This window comes from Triticum urartu, chromosome 4A (assembly GCF_056163025.1).
Source record: "Triticum urartu cultivar PI428250 chromosome 4A, HENAU_Tu73, whole genome shotgun sequence".
Classification (NCBI taxonomy): Eukaryota; Viridiplantae; Streptophyta; class Magnoliopsida; order Poales; family Poaceae; genus Triticum; species Triticum urartu.
In genome coordinates, this window is record NC_141876.1 from 559,730,019 (window position 1) to 559,748,371 (window position 18,353).

At 46.5% G+C, this 18,353-nt stretch overlaps 1 pseudogene; it reads left to right on the top strand.

Annotated features, from left to right (window-relative positions):
* The window catches only part of LOC147976608 (GPN-loop GTPase QQT2-like), a 33,294-nt pseudogene that overhangs the window by 10,608 nt on the left and 4,333 nt on the right, over positions 1-18,353 (top strand).

Here is an 18,353-nt window from a genome sequence, read left to right on the forward strand (position 1 = left end):
GGGGTCCTTAACTTGCTTTTGGCTTTCATGATTAAAAGTATATGCTCATGAGGGAGACCTCGTTTCTGAAACTCGGTGACATGTACATAAGTCACAACTTCTTCGAAATGCTTACCCTTAATTAGTAGGTCCATCATACTTCGCTATTTAGCTTTGTATACTCTTGCCACAAGGTCTGGACGGTCTTGCGGCAGTTGTCCAGGCAACATTTCCTTAGTTATCTCCTCCCAGTAGGGATTGCATGTCATGGTGATAAAATAATCCGGTTTACCCCATCGTTGTACTATTGCCATCGCATCCAGAAACCTGCGCTGCATGTCACGGTCACCACAAGAAAATGTACGTGGAAGCACTATTCTCTTGCCAATCCTATCACCATGTGACTCGCCGGCATAGACGGTGTCAACAAGACCCTATAACGAATCAATATTTGACGCTAAGTAGTGTACAAGGTTGAAGCAAAGAGTGCATCATATATAATGTGATTTATTGGTATTAACAGAAGCATGTTACCTGGTATAGGTCAGCACATATAACCTTTTGATTTTCTGGCCATGAGTACCAGTCAAGCCTCATTGTCTCAATCTTGATGTACATGTCAACAGCCCACTATTGGAAAAGGCGCCCCCCGAATAAGATGATGTTAAAAAGCTTTTTTCGGACCTGTAGCTTGAAGCAATAGTACTCCCTCGCGCTAACAAATTTCCTGGATTTTGTGGCATTAATCTCATTGTCTCCAAACTCCTCCAGGTTATCATCATTGTCATCTAAAAATTGATTAACAAAAAAAGTTGGTATGATAGATAGAATCATAAGAATATAAAAAACAGCAACTACGTGCAAAACCTGCAGGTAAATCAGTGCCCTGGTCTTCAAGCTGTGTGGTATGAGTATGACCAACTTGTTCTCCCATCATGTTGTTGTCTGAAATATGGACGACTGACTAAGTTTTAATTTGACCCAATATGTATATAAATCTGCTATGAACATCATACCTGAATGAAAAGCAGTAGGTTGGTTCCTTTGTGGTACAGAATCATGCACTGAACCTTGGGTTGTGGCATCGGGGAGCCCAATATATGGCATCCAACGATTCCAACCAATCTCCCCATGTGGGAAGAATAGTGGATATGACAAAGGGTCGTAGCAGCCATAGTATGCTCTCATATACACGGGACGATCTCCTTTGCCGTACACGAAAACACTCCTATCAAAGGTATTTTGAGGGTCACTTCCTTCAACCCATATTGCTGCTACCTGCGAAGTAGTTGGCGCATTGTACCTTTGCTGATCAAGGTTGATATCTGTGTTCAGTGAGATCCTATATTCATCCAGATTCGGAACAGCACCAATGCTTCTAAAAGCCTGAGCATAAGGGTTATGTTGTAGTATTGTCAGAATCTTCTGTATGAGATCTAGCCTAAGATCTGGAGACCTCTTAACCCTGTGAATCAAGTTTTCATCCGTATCGTAAATATATAGTTGCAGATGCCGAGGGCCATATTCACCGAACATCAGATCATCAAGAGCGTGGTACAACTGGGCACACTCACGAAAAGTGTAGACGTCGGTTCCTGCGGCAGTACTGACTTGACGATCAAGAGTGACACCAAGGGTTGTGAATGAGAAGTGCGAGTTGAAATAACGTATATTCTCTCTGAAATATTTAGCATCATCATCCGATTGAGTTGTAAACAACCGTTTCAACTCGTCAGAAACTTCTGGAGTAAACACACCCACTTTGCCCTTTCTGCAACAAAATGCAGGCCCCTCGTATTGAAACCGCAATGCTCCACAGTGGCAGCAGTCGCTAACCTTTCTAAGGACATGGTGCTTTTTGGGCAGATTCATGTATACCCTGTCATGAGTGTCATTAGTGCGAGTTCCATCACCATGATTCCGATCCACAAGGTAGGATTGAAAATCAACATCTGGAAAAGTGTAGACATTTGCATTAAATTAATTTGCAAAACAAACCATTTTGTTGTATTATATATTCTATTGGTACATCATGATAGAAACAATAGACCTGGTTGGGCGAACATCCTAGCTTCCTCATCAGGGTCATCATCTCCAAGGTTGTTGCCTGCCAAGCAGTCTAGCCGCCAACACATTCGATTATGCAAAAGGTGTTTCAAATAACACTTAGGACATGAAACAAAGGTAACCGGGGGAGAGGAGACTTAAAATGATATTATGTGTACCATCAATATTAATCTTGTGGGCATCAGGCTCTAGTATTCCATATGGATCTTCGCCGTGGTTGTCGCCTGATAACATTTTATATGGGAAAAATGAGTAAGAATCAGAGATGAATTGAAGTTAGTAAAAATATACCAATTAGATTCTGAGTGGCACGACTCGCATCAGGGATCGTTTTCATTCCTGGACTATTGTAAGTTGTTTGGATCAGTATAGGTTGTTTCCTTCCATAAGTAGACTTCGTTCCTGAATGAACAAAAGAGGGCCCAAATACAGAAGAAATAAACACTATTGAAATTATTGTAGCAACAATAGACCTGAATGAACAAAAGAGAACCCCCAACTCAGTGCAATCACTCAAAAGAGGGCCCATTTTGTTGTATTATAAATCAGTACTTTTACATCATGACATTATTGTAGCTGAATGAACTATTATATTTGTAGCCTAAATATTTCAATGAACTAACCTTTGTTTTGTAAAGACTCATCTGGGTCATGTAGGTTCATGATTGTACTGAGTTGGGGGTTCTCCTCCCCTGACAGTTGGGTGAATGGCAATCGTCGTGAATGTCGCTGCATCTGGTACGCATCATTTCTGTGCAACCAATTGGTCTCATTGTCGTCATAGATATTCTCGTTGAGCTGCATTGAACTTGGCCTAGGCTCTTCTTCACATGTTATGGTTTGCAGTTGTGTGACTGCCGTTTGTCCGGTAGCTCGCACCTGTGAGACAATGTTACTGCCATCGGCGACGGCATCAATATGCTTATTGTGCTCACTGGATTTGGGTTGTCCCTCACATAGTTCATTTGTATTGTGTGCAGACTGCTCCCTTTTCCCCCGTATCTCCAGCCCATTATGGTATGAATAGACAAATAGTAGATCATTAAATGGTAATACCATTGGGCTATAAATCACCAAAGTCGACAATCATTACCTTGTGACACAGCCGACTCTGTGTGTGTTTTGTTTTCCAGTCCATTGACGTCTGCTGCGCCATTTTTTTTGTTTGTAGGCTTCACGTCGTCTCTTATTTATCCCATCCCTATTTTGTGCATACCGCTCTCTTTCCCTCTGCCTTTTTATCTCTTTACAGTCTGCAAGTCATGACATAGTTCAGCAGCTGAGCAAAATAAATAAGAAATTGAGTGATTGGGTTAAGTACCCAAGGAGTGGTTGTTGGTTATATCCTGGAATGGTGTGCATGCCCCGTTGGGAGTGGTAGGGGCCATACGAAGTTCTTGAACCCTCTGAATGGCAAATTGTTATAATACAATTATATTTGAAGTGGACACTGACTGAGGACTTTCAGATCTAAAAGTACTAATTTGTTCTGCAAGTTCTGACTAATTTTCTTATGAAATTCATCTTCAGCAGTTATAGGGATGAGTTTTCATAGGTGCCTCATTATTCGTCAGCAATTTACAGAGAGTCTAACAAATCTAGGATGTAACAATGGTTCTTAACTGCTTTCATGTGTTGGTTAAATTACAAACTGGCCGTCGCTGATGTGTTTTAGTATATATCGCAGGATGAAGACAAGAGGAAATGAGGGCGCACCTGCGTTGCAGAGGAGTTCGTGGATGGTGACGCCGTGGTATGAGCTCAACGACGATAAGGCAGGACAGCCTGGGCGGTGGCGTCTCAAAGCGTCACCAAGCCTGGACGGTAGCGGCATGTAAAAGCCTTAGGAAGTCCAGAAGAGCATAGACCTGTGATGGCAAAGTACTCATCGTCGCGTCCGTCGTCGGGTGCCTCGCCGACTGCGTAGGGCGTACTCCTCGCCGCGTCCGTCGTCGGGTGCCTCGCCGGCTGCGTAGGGCGTAGGTCAATCTGGATGCCTCGAGGGCCGGCTCAGATTTTTGTGTGTTCAGTTGAATAACCCAGCTGGAGATTACGTGATGTTTCCCTTGTAAGCATAAGCATTATTTTTAATAGTAGTAGATAGATAGTAGAGAAACAACCCAGCCGGAGATTACGTGATGTTTCCCTTGTAATCATAAGCATTATTTTTTTCACCGAACATGGGAGGGCAGTTTTCGTCTGCCCCTTGTTGGCTATTTTAATAGTAGTAGAGAAGCGAGCAGACCAACTGGATTATGTGCTGATGGACACTGAGGGAGTCCTGGATTAGGGGGTCTCCGTACAGCCGGACTATCTCCATTGGCCGGACTGTTAGACTATGAAGATACAAGATTGAAGACTTAGTCTCGTATCCGGATGGGACTCTACTTGGCGTGGAAGGCAAGCTAGGCAATACGTATATGGATATCTTCTCCTTTGTAACCGACCTTGTGTAACCCTAACCTTCTTCGGTGTCTATATAAACCGAAGGGTTTTAGTCCGTAGGACAAGAATCACAACATACAATCATACCGTAGGCTAGCTTCTAGGGTTTAGCCTCTCTGATCTCATGGTAGATCTACTCTTGTAACACTCATATCTTCAATATTAATCAAGCAGGACATAGGGTTTTACCTCCATCAAGAGGGCCCGAACCTGGGTAAAACTTTGTGTCCCTTGCCTCCTGTTACCATCCGGCCTAGACGCACAGTTCGGAACCCCCTACCCGAAATCCGTCGTTTTTGACACCGACATTGGTGCTTTCATTGAGAGTTCCTTTGTGTCGTCGCCGTTAGGCTTGATGGCTCCTACTATCATCAATAGCGATGCGGTCCAGGGTGAGACTTTTCTCCCCAGATAGATCTTCGTATTCGGCGGCTTTGCACTGCGGGCTAATTCGCTTGGCCATCTGAAGCAGATTGAAAGCTACGCCCCTGGCCATCAGGTCAGATTTGGATGTTTGAATTACACGGCCAACATCCGTGGGGACTTGATCTTCGACGGATTCGAGCCACAGCCGGGCGTGCCGCACTGTCGCGATGGGTATGACCTAGCTCTGCCATTGGACGGTACCCCTGAGAGAGCAGCTGGCGGAGAGGAGGAGGATGACAATTACATGCCCCCCTCCGAAGACGAGGCAAGCCTCGGCGATGATGAATTCGTCGTACCAGAGGATCCCGTCGAACAAGAGCGCTTCAAGCGCAGGCTTATGGCCACGGCAAATAGCCTGAAGAAAAAGCAGCAGCAGCTTCAAGCTGATCAAGACCTGCTAGCTGACAAATGGACTGAAGTCCTCGCGGCTGAGGAATATAAACTCGATCGTCCCTCCAAGAGTTACCCAAGGCGCAGGTTACTACCCCGACTGGAGGAAGAAGCGTATGATACAGCTGATCGGCCACCTCGTGGCCGCGATAGAGAGGCATTCCAGCCAAAAGCTCAGCCTCCACCCCAACGCTATCCAAATAAAAAGGCATGGGGAGATACGCCAGACCTGCCAGACATATTGGAGGACAAAGCAAAGCATTCAAGATCGATCTACGGATCACGAGGGCGCACCACTCTACGAGACGGTAAACGTCACGCCGGATACAGTAAAAGCAAATCCGGCCAGGCCGAACACAGCGGGCAGGACCCATACGAGCTGCGTCGCGATATAGCCCAATACATAGGCGCCGCACACCCCTTATGCTTCACAGACGAAGTAATGGAACATCAATTCCCAGAAGGTTTCAAACCTGTAAACATTGAATCATACGACGGCACAACAGATCCCGTAGTATGGATTGAGGACTTCCTCCTCCACATCCACATGTCTCGCAGTGATGACTTACATGCCATCAAATACCTCCCACTAAAACTCAAAGGACCAGCGCGACATTGGCTTAATAGCTTGCCGGCGGACTCCATTAGCTGTTGGGAAGATCTGGAAGCCGCATTCCTCAACAACTTTCAGGGCACTTATGTGCGACCACCAGACGCCGATGACTTGAGCCACATAATTCAGCAGCCAGAAGAGTCGGCCAGGCAATTCTGGACTCGGTTCCTTACAAAGAAAAATCAAATCGTCGACTGTCCGGATGCGGAGGCCTTAGCGGCTTTCAAGCACAACATCCGAGACGAGTGGCTAGCCCGGCACCTTGGTCAGGAAAAGCCGAAATCTATGGCAGCCCTCACGACGCTCATGACCCGCTTTTGTGCGGGAGAAGACAGCTGGCTGGCTCGCAGTAACAACATATCAAAGAACCATGTTACCTCAGATACCAAGGACGGCAACAGCAGGTCACGTCGCAACAAGCATAAGCGCCACATTAACGGCGAAAGTACTGAGGATACGACAGTCAATGCCAGATTCAAAGGCTCTAAACCCGTTCAGCGGAAAAAGCCATTCAAGCAAAGTATGCCGGGTCCGTCCAGCTTGGACCGTATAATCGATCGCTCGTGTCAAATACACGGCACCCCAGACAAGCCAGCCAATCACACCAACAGGGATTGTTGGGTGTTCAAGCAGGCCGGCAATTTAATTGCCGAAAACAAGGACAAGGGGCTGCATAGCGATGACGAGGAAGAACCCCGGCAGCCGCACACTCGAGGATGGAAGAGGTTTCCCCCGCAAATGCGGACGGTGAACATGATATATGCAACCCACATCCCCAAGAGGGAATGGAAGCGTGCGCTCAGGGACGTATATGCGTTGGAGCCAGTCGCCCCAAAAGTTCAACCCTTGGTCCTCCTGTCCGATCACCTTCGATCGCAGGGACCACCCCACTAGTATCCGTCATGGCGGATTCGCCGCACTGGTCCTAGACCCAATCATCGACGGATTTCACCTCACTCGAGCCCTTATGGACGGCGGCAGCAGCCTGAACCTGCTTTATTAGGACACAGTGCGCAAAATGGGTATAGACCCCTCAAGGATCACGTCATTCCAGGCATAGAGGCCCACTGCACAGGCTCAATTACACTGGAAGTGGTCTTCGGATCCCCGGATAACTTCCGAAGTGAAGAGTTAATCTTCGATATAGTCCCGTTCCACAGTGGTTATCACGCGCTGCTCGGATGAACCGCATTCGCTAGATTCAATGCGGTACCACATTATGCATACCTCAAGCTCAAGATGCCAGGACCTCGTGGAGTTATTACAGTCAATGAAAACACAAAGCGCTCTCTCCGAATAGAGGATCACACCGCGGCCCTCGCAGCAGAAGAGCAAAGCAGCCTCTCAAGGCAATCTAGCAGTTCGGCGTTTCAAAGCCCGGACACCTTCAAGCGCGCTCGGGGCAATCGGCGAACAGACCGCCTAGCGTGATCTGAGCTCGCGTAGCAATACGGCGGCCACCCCAATCCCAGCCCAACGGCGTTGTTCGTGTCGCGCGTACATAATTACGCAATAAAAATACCATGGGCACAGATGGGGAGGGGGAGGCACAACTACGGCACGCCCCAAAATGCGGCCTAAACCGCACCAGGGGCTTCCCGTTTGGTTATTTTTTTTCTTTCAGGACTTCAATCTCTGGAAACACTGTCCGGCAGCTCTATTGCCGAACACATGATACAGCAACCAAGGAGGCCGACAACTACGGAATTCCCAGGTGGATTACAGATTTTGTTGGAAATATGCCCTAGAGGCAATAATAAATTGATTATTATTATATTTCCTTGTTCATGATAATCGTTTATTATCCATGCTAGAATTGTATTGATAGGAAACTCAGATACATGTGTGGATACATAGACAACACCATGTCCCTAGTAAGCCTCTAGTTGACTAGTTCGTTGATCAATAGATGGTTACGGTTTCCTGACCATGGACATTGGATGTCATTGATAACGGGATCACATCATTAGGAGAATGATGTGATGGACAAGACCCAATCCTAAGCATAGCACTAGATCGTGTAGTTCGTATGCTAAAGCTTTTCTAATGTCAAGTATCATTTCCTTAGACCATGAGATTGTGAAACTCCCGGATACCGTAGGAGTGCTTTGGGTGTGCCAAACGTCACAACGTAACTGGGTGACTATAAAGGTGCACTACGGGTATCTCTGAAAGTGTCTGTTGGGTTGGCACGAATCGAGACTGGGATTTGTCACTCCGTGTGACGGAGAGGTATCTCTGGGCCCACTCGGTAGGACATCATCATAATGTGCACAATGTGATCAAGGAGTTGATCACGGGATGATGTGTTACGGAACGAGTAAAGAGACTTGTCGGTAACGAGATTGAACAAGGTATCGGGATACCGACGATCGAATCTCGGGCAAGTATCGTATCGATAGACAAAGGGAATTGTATACGGGATTGATCGAATCCTCGACATCATGGTTCATCCGATGAGATCATCGTGGAACATGTGGGAACCAACATGGGTATCCAGATCCCGCTGTTGGTTATTGACTGGAGAATGTCTCGGTCATGTCTGCATGGTTCCCAAACCCGTAGGGTCTACACACTTAAGGTTCGGTGACGCTAGGGTTATAGAGATATTAGTATGCGGTAACCCGAATGTTGTTCGGAGTCCCGGATGAGATCCCGGACGTCACGAGGAGTTCCGGAATGGTCCGGAGGTAAAGAATTATATATAGGAAGTGCTATTTCGGCCATCGGGACAAGTTTCGGGGTCACCGGAAGGGTCCCGGGGGTCCACCGGGTGGAGCCACCTGCCCCGGGGGCCACATGGGCTGTAGGGGGTGCGCCTTGGCCTATATGGGCCAAGGGCACCAGCCCCAAGAGGCCCATGCGCCAAGAGAAGAGGGAAAAGGAAGAGTCCTAAAGGGGGAAGGCACCTCCGAGGTGCCTTGGGGAGGAGGGACTCCTCCCTAGCCGCACCCTTCCTTGGAGGAAGGGCCAAGGCTGCGCCCCCCCCCCCTCTCCCTTGGCCCTATATATAGTGGGGGGAAGGGAGGGCAATCACATCTAAGGCCTGGCGCCTCCCTCTCCCTCCCGTGACACATCTCCCTCCTCCTGCAGCGCTTGGCGAAGCCCTGTTGGAATCCCGCTACTTCCACCACCACGCCGTCGTGCTGCTGGATCTCCATTAACCTCTCCTCCCCCCTTGCTGGATCAAGAAGGAGGAGACGTCGCTGCTCCGTACGTGTGTTGAACGCGGAGGTGCCGTCCGTTCGGCGCTAGGATCATCGGTGATTTGGATCACGACGAGTACGACTCCATCAACCCCGTTCTCTTGAACGCTTCCGTGCGCGATCTACAAGGGAATGTAGATCCTCTCCTTCCCCTCGTTGCTGGTCTCTCCATAGATAGATCTTGGTGACACGTAGGAAAATTTTGAATTATTGCTACGTTCCCCAACAGTGGCATCATGAGCTAGGTCTATGCGTAGTTACTATGCATGAGTAGAACACAAAGTAGTTGTGGGCGTTGATTTTGTTCAATATGCTTACCGTTACTAGTCCAATCTTGATTCGGCGGCATCGTGGGATGAAGCGGCCCGAACCAACCTTACACGTACGCTTACGTGAGACCGGTTCCACCGACAAACATGCACTAGTTGCATAAGGTGGCTGGCGGGTGTCTGTCTCTCCCACTTTAGTGGGATCGAATTCGATGAACAGGGTCCTTATGAAGGGTAAGTAGCAATTGGCATATCACGTTGTGGTTTTTGCGTAGGTAAGAAACGTTCTTGCTAGAAACCCATAGCAGCCACGTAAAACATGCAAACAACAATTAGAGGACGTCTAACTTGTTTTTGCAGGGTATGCTATGTGATGTGATATGGCCAAAGGATGTGATGAATGATATATGTGATGTATGAGATTGATCATGTTCTTGTAATAGGAATCACGACTTGCATGTCGATGACAACCGGCAGGAGCCATAGGAGTTGTCTTTATTTATTTATGACCTGCGTGTCAACTTAAACGTCATGTAATTACTTTACTTTATTGCTAACCGTTAGCTGTAGAAGTAGAAGTAATAGTTGGCGAGACAACTTCATGAAGACACGATGATGGAGATCATGATGATGGAGATCATGGTGTCATGCCGGTGACGATGATGATCATGGAGCCCCGAAGATGGAGATCAAAAGGAGCAATATGATATTGGCCATATCATGTCACTATTTGATTGCATGTGATGTTTATCATGATTATGCATCTTGTTTGCTTAGAACAATGGTAGTAAATAAGATGATCCCTCTTTAAAATTTCAAGAAAGTGTTCCCCCTAACTGTGCACCGTTGCGACAGTTCGTTGTTTCAAAGCACCACGTGATGATCGGGTGTTTCATTCAGGCGTTCACATACAACGGGTGTAAGCCAGATTTACACACGCGAAACACTTTGGTTGACTTGACGAGCCTAGCATGTACAGACATGGCCTCGGAACACAAGAGACCGAAAGGTCGAGCATGAGTCGTATGGTAGATACGATCAACATGAAGATGTTCACCAATGATGACTAGTCCGTCTCACGTGATGATCGGACACAGCCTAGTTGACTCGGATCATGTAATCACTTAGATGACTAGAGGGATGTCTATCTGAGTGGGAGTTCATAAGATGAACTTAATTATCCTGAACATAGTCAAAAGGTCTTCGCAAATTATGTCGTAGCTCGCGCTTCAGTTCTACTGTTTAGTTACGTTCCTATAGAAAATTTAGTTGAAAGTTGATAGTAGCAATTATGCGGACTAGGTCCGTAAACTGAGGATTGTCCTCATTGCTTCATAGAAGGCTTATGTCCTTAATGCACCGCTCAGTGTGCTGAACCTCGAACGTTGTCTGTGGATGTTGCGAACATCTGACATACACATTTTGATAACTACGTGATAGTTCAGTTAAACGGTTTAGAGTTGAGGCACCGAAGACGGTTTTGAAACGTCACGAAACATATGAGATGTTTCCAGGGCTGAAATTGGAATTTCAGGCTCGTGCCCACGTCAAGAGGTATAAGACCTCCGACGATTTTCTTAGCCTGCAAACTAAGGGAGTAAAGCTCAATTGTTGAGCTTGTGCTCAGATTGTCTGAGTACAACAATCATTTGAATCGAGTGGGAGTTGATCTTCCAGATGAGACAGTGATGTTTCTCCGAAGTAATTACCACCAAGCTGCTAGAGCTTCGTGATGAACTATAATCGGGGACATATATGATGATCCTTGAAATATTCGTGATGTTTGACACCGCGAAAGTAGAAATCAAAAGGAGCATCAATTGTTGATGGTTGGTGAAACCACTAGTTTCAAGAAGGGCAAGGGCAAGAAGGGATACTTCATGAAACGGCAATTCAGCTGCTGCTCTAGTGAAGAAACCCAAGGTTGAACCCAAACCCGAGACTGAGTGCTTCTGTAATAAAGGGAACAGCCACTGGAGCAGAATTATCCTAGATACTTGGTAAATAAGAAGGCTGGCAAGGTCGATAGAAGTATATTGGATATACATTATGTTAATGTGTACTTTACTAGTACTCCTAGTAGCACCAGGGTATTAGATACCGGTTCGGTTGCTAAGTGTTAGTAACTCGAAATAAAAGCTACGGAATAAACGGAGACTAGCTAAAGGTGAGCTGACGATATGTGTTGGAAGTGTTTCCAATGTTGATATGATCAAATATCGTACGCTCCCTCTACCATCGAGATTGGTATTAAAACCTAAATAATTGTTATTTGGTGTTTGCGTTGAGCATAGACATGATTGGATTATGTCTATCGCGATACGGTTATTCATTTAAGGAGAATAATGGTTACTCTGTTTATTTGAATAATACCTTCAATGGTCTTACGCCTAAAATGAATGGTTTATTGAATCTCGATCATAGTGATACACATGTTCATGCCAAAAGATATAAGATAGTAATGATAGTACCACCTACTTGTGGCACTGCCAATTAATTCATATCGGTATAAAACGCATGAAGAAGCTCCATGTTGATGGATCTTTGGGCTCACTCGTTTTTGAAAAGTTTGAGACATGCGAACCATGTCTATTGGTGTATATGCATGAAGAAACTCCATGCAAATGGACCGTTTGGACTCACTTGATTTTGAATCACTTGAGACATGCAAATCATACCACATGGGCAAGATGACTGAAAGCCTCGTTTTCAGTAAAATGGAACTAGAAAGCAACTTGTTGGAAGTAATACATTTTGATATGTGCAGTCCAATGAGTGCTGAGGCGTGTAGTGGATATCGTTATGTTCTTACTTCACAGATGATTTGAGTAGATGTTGAGTATATTTACTTGATGAATCACGAGTCTGAATTATTGAAAGGTTCAAGTAATTTCAGGGTGAAGTTGAAAGATCGTCGTGACAAGAGGATAAAGTATCTATGATATGATCATAGAGATGAATATCTGAATTACGAGTTTGGCACAGAATTAAGACATTGTGGAAATTGTTTCACAACTGATACATCCTGGAACACCATAGTGTGATGGTGTGTCCGAACATCATAACTGCACCCTATTGGATATGATGCATACCATGATGTCTCTTATCGAATTACCACAATAGTTTATGGGTTAGGCATTAGAGACAACCACATTCACTTTAAATAGGACACCACGTAATTCCGATGAGATGACACCGTATGAACTATGGTTTAGAGAAACCTAAGCTGTCATTTTTTTAAAAGGTTTGGGGCTGCGATGCTTATGTGTAAAAGTTTTAGGCTGATAAGCTCGAACCCAAAGCGGATAAATGCATCTTCATAGGACACCCAAAACAGTTGGGTATGCCTCCTGTCTCAGATTCGAAAGCAATAAGGGATTGTTTCTAGAATCGGGTCATTTCTCGAGGAAAGGTTTGTCTCGAAAGAATTGAGTGGGAGGATGGTGGAGACTTGATAAGGTTATTGAACCGTTACTTCAACTAGTGTATAGCAGGGCACAAAGAGTTGTTCCTGTGGCACCTACACCAATTGAAGTGGAAGCTTATGATATTGATCATGAGACTTCGGATCAAGTCACTCCCAAACCTCGTAGGATGACAAGGATGCGTACTACTTCTGAGTGGTACGTAATCCTGTCTTGGAAGTCATGTTGCTAGACAACAATGAGCCTACAAGCTATGGAGAAGCGATGGTGGGCCCGGATTCCGATAAATGGCTCGAGGCCATAAAATCCGAGAGAGGATCCATGTATGGAAACAAAGTGTAGACTTTGACAGAACAGCTCGATGGTCGTGAGGCTGTTGAGTATAGATGGATTTTAAAAGGAAGACGGACAATGATGGTAAATGTCACCATTAAGAAAGCTCGACTTGTCGTTAAGATGTTTTCTGACAAGTTCAAGGAGTTGACTACGGTGAGATTTTCTCACTCGTAGCGATGCTAAGAGTCTGTTGGAATTATATTAGCAGTCACTGCATTATTTATGAAATCTTGCAGATAGGATGTCAAAACATTGTTTCCTCGACGATTTTCTTGAGGAAAGGTTGTATGTGATACAACCGGAAGATTTTGCCAATCCTGAAAGATGCTAATAAGTATGCAAAGCTCCAGCGATCCTTCTAAGGACTGGAGTAAGCATCTCGGAGTTGGAATGTATGCTTTGATGATGATCAAAGATTTTGGGTTTATACAAAGTTTATGAGAAACTTGTATTTCCAAAGAAGTGAGTGGGAGCACTATAGAATTTCTGATGAGTATATGTTGTTGACATATTGTTGATCAGAATGACGTAGAATTTCTGGAAAGCATATAGGGTTATTTGGAAAGTGTTTTTCAATGGAAAGCCTGGATCAAGCTACTTGAACATGGAGCATCAAGATCTATAAGGATAGATCAAAACGCTTAATGGTACTTTCAAATGAGCACATACCTTGACATGATCTTGAAGGTGTTCAAGTTGGATCAGTCAAAGAAGGAGTTCTTGCCTGAGTTGTAAGGTATGAAGTTAAGACTTAAAGCTCGACCACGGCAGAATAGAGAGAAAGGACGAAGGTCGTCCCCTATGCTTAAAACGTAGGCTCTACAGTATGCTATGCTGTGTACCGCACCTGAAGTGTGCCTTGCCATGAGTCAGTCAAGGGGTACAAGAGTGATCCAGGAATGGATCACAAGACAGCGGTCAAAGTTATCCTTAGTTACTAGTGGACTAAGGAATTTTCTCGATTATGGTGGTGGTAAAAGAGTTCGTCGTAAAGGGTTACGTCGATGCAAGCTTAACACCTATCCGGATAGCTCTGAGTAGAGATACCGGATACGTATAATGGAGCAACAATTTAGAATAGCTCCAAGTAGAACAATTATTTGGAATAGCTCCAAATAGAACGTGGTAGCTACATCTAGGAGATGACATAGAGATTTGTAAAGCACACACGGATCTGAAAGGTTCAGACCCGTTGACTAAAACCTCTCTCACAAGCAACATGATCAAACCTAGAACTCATTGAGTGCTAATCACATAGTGATGTGAACTAGATTATTGACTTTAGTAAACTCTTTGGATATTGGTTACATGGCGATGTGACCTGTGAGTGTTAATCACATGGCGATGTGAACTAGATTATTGACTCTAGTGCAAGTGGGAGACTGTTGGAAATATGCCCTAGAGGCAATAATAAATTGATTATTATTATATTTCCTTGTTCATGATAATCGTTTATTATCCATGCTAGAATTGTATTGATAGGAAACTCAGATACATGTGTGGATACATAGACAACACCATGTCCCTAGTAAGCCTCTAGTTGACTAGTTCGTTGATCAATAGATGGTTACGGTTTCCTGACCATGGACATTGGATGTCATTGATAACGGGATCACATCATTAGGAGAATGATGTGATGGACAAGACCCAATCCTAAGCATAGCACTAGATCGTGTAGTTCGTATGCTAAAGCTTTTCTAATGTCAAGTATCATTTCCTTAGACCATGAGATTGTGAAACTCCCGGATACCGTAGGAGTGCTTTGGGTGTGCCAAACGTCACAACGTAACTGGGTGACTATAAAGGTGCACTACGGGTATCTCCGAAAGTGTCTGTTGGGTTGGCACGAATCGAGACTGGGATTTGTCACTCTGTGTGACGGAGAGGTATCTCTGGGCCCACTCGGTAGGACATCATCATAATGTGCACAATGTGATCAAGGAGTTGATCACGGGATGATGTGTTACGGAACGAGTAAAGAGACTTGTCGGTAACGAGATTGAACAAGGTATCGGGATACCGACGATCGAATCTCGGGCAAGTATTGTACCGATAGACAAAGGGAATTGTATACGGGATTGATCGAATCCTCGACATCGTGGTTCACCCAATGAGATCATCGTGGAACATGTGGGAACCAACATGGGTATCCAGATCCTGCTGTTGGTTATTGACCGGAGAACGTCTCGGTCATGTCTGCATGGTTCCCGAACCCGTAGGGTCTACACACTTAAGGTTCGGTGACGCTAGGGTTATAGAGATATTAGTATGCGGTAACCCGAATGTTGTTCGGAGTCCCGGATGAGATCCCGGACGTCACGAGGAGTTCCGGAATGGTCCGGAGGTAAAGAATTATATATAGGAAGTGCTATTTCGGCCATCGGGACAAGTTTCGGGGTACCGGTATTGTACCGGGACCACCGGAAGGGTCCCGGGGGTCCACCGGGTGGGGCCACCTGCCCCGGGGGCCACATGGGCTGTAGGGGGTGCGCCTTGGCCTATATGGGCCAAGGGCACCAGCCCCAAGAGGCCCATGCGCCAAGAGAAGAGGGAAAAGGAAGAGTCCTAAAGGGGGAAGGCACCTCCGAGGTGCCTTGGGGAGGAGGGACTCCTCCCTAGCCGCACCCTTCCTTGGAGGAAGGGACAAGGCTGCGCCCCCCCCCCCTCTCCCTTGGCCCTATATATAGTGGGGGGAAGGGAGGGCAATCACATCTAAGGCCTGGCGCCTCCCTCTCCCTCCCGTGACACATCTCCCTCCTCCCGCAGCGCTTGGCGAAGCCCTGTTGGAATCCCGCTACTTCCACCACCACGCCGTCGTGCTGCTGGATCTCCATTAACCTCTCCTCCCCCCTTGCTGGATCAAGAAGGAGGAGACGTCGCTGCTCCTTACGTGTGTTGAACGCGGAGGTGCCGTCCGTTCGGCGCTAGGATCATCGGTGATTTGGATCACGACGAGTACGACTCCATCAACCCCGTTCTCTTGAACGCTTCCGCGCGCGATCTACAAGGGAATGTAGATCCTCTCCTTCCCCTCGTTGCTAGTCTCTCCATAGATAGATCTTGGTGACATGTAGGAAAATTTTGAATTATTGCTACGTTCCCCAACAAATTTCATATAATTCCTCAGCTCGCCCTTGGAAGGGACATAGTCCTACTCTTTTGCTTATTACACTATCTGTATCACTCTGCTTTAATGCAATTTTTTAATATACAATGCATGACATTACGACTACTATCGCATTTTTGTTATATGTATACATATCTATGTGTTCATTAATGACGCCTAGCAACCGTACACTCTGGTACGGCCAATGCACTAGGGGCTTACGTACCCACAATATGGTGTGAAAAGTCCGAACACTTTCACAAGTGCGGCACCCCGAACTTATAGCATTATATGCATCAGCTCCAAATCATGTCTTTGGTCAAATGTTGGGTTTGCCCGGCTCCTATGTTTTGGTACCTTACGTTCCGCTCTATCGGCTAAGGTAGCGCTAGGAGAACTACTGCGATTGTGCCCCGGTTCTGCCGGGCCGAGCACCTTAGTAGAGAAAGTTAAACTGACTGTCATGATAAGGCGAGAGACTGGTCGCTGTTCGGCGAGGTTTTTCGAGTCCCTAAAGACTTATGCCGCTTAGGGCGAGGGGCCGGCTCCGTCCGGCTTACAGGCGTGTATCGCGCCCCAAATTCGGCCTTCCGAATACCAGGGGCTTCGCCGAAATTTAAAATTATAGAATTCTATGGCTAAGTGAGAGTGATAAAGCATTATTAGTCTGGTTGCCTTGTTCGTTGTGCTGAGCACCTCCCTCGAAGGACCCAAACATGGGAACAAGAGTGCTCAGGTTTATCCCGAACACCCCGGCACTCGTGGCATGGGGGTAGAAGTCGAGGACTAGCCATCTCTCAGATTGGATAAACAGCCAAACAGAAGGTAATATTTTAAATTCACACAAGCGTTGCATAGCGAATACGATACAAGTTTTCATACACACAGGACAAAACGAGCAAGTCTCATTCAAATATTACATTTTGCGAACACTCATCCACGATAAGACGGGCGCCCGGCAAAACACCCTCGTAGTACATCTCGGGGTGGCGGTGCTCCTTGCCCTCCGGCGGCCCCTCCTTGATCAGCTTCACGGCGTCTAGCTTGACCCACTGCGTTTTTACACGGGCAAAGGCCCGGCGTGCACCTTCAATGCAGACGGATCGCTTGACGACCTCTAGCCGTGGGCAGGCATCCACAAGCCGCCTCACCAGGCCAAAGAAGCTGTTAGGAAGGGCATCGCCAGGCCACCGGACTATGAAGCCCTTCATGGCCTGATCGGCCGCCTTATGTAGCTCGGCCATCTGCTTCAGCTAGTCACTCATCGGCATCGGATGTTCGGCCTCAGCATACTGAGATCAGAACAGCTTCTCCGTTGAGCTGCCGTCCTCGGCCTGGTAAAATTTTGCAGCATCGGACACACTGCGGGGCAAATCTGCGAATGCTCCTGAAGAGCTCCGGATCCGGGTAAGTAATCGATAATTTACTTTTACATGCTTGCTTTGCATATAGAAAGCCTTACCCGCCGCTATCTTCTTTATTGTGTCGATCTCCTGAAGGGCCTTCTGGGCCTCGGCCTTGGCACTCTTCGCGCTCTCACGGGCCGCGGCAAGCTCAGACTCTCGCGTCTTCAAGTCAAGCTCCAACGCCTCGTGCTTCGTCACGAGAGCCTGGAGCTCTTGCTGCACCTCGCCCACCCGAGCCTCGTGCCTCTCTCGCTCGGTGCGCTCCTGGGCCGCCTTCTCTTCGGCCTGGGACAACGCTTGCTTCAGGGTCGCCACCTCGGTCGTGGCCCCTGGCAAACATACAATGATCCTGTCATTTAGCAATCGCGTCCTTTTTCTCATCTATAGACGGGGTATTACTTACCCTTGTTCTCCTCGAGCTGCCTCTTAGCGAGGCCGAGCTCTTTCTAGGACCCCTCGAGGGCCTCCTTCAGTACGGCGACCTCCGCAGTTAGTGCGGCGGACGCCGGCAACAAAGCCTGCATATGCATATTGACATACTTATATTAGACTCCTGTGATATTATTTGATCCTCTGTTCAGCTTTTCTTTGTGAACACCGAACAAAGCATCAGGGGCTACTGTCTATGCGGTAATATTTCTACTATATTAATTTAAAACACTTACCTCGAAGCCTGTTAGAAGGC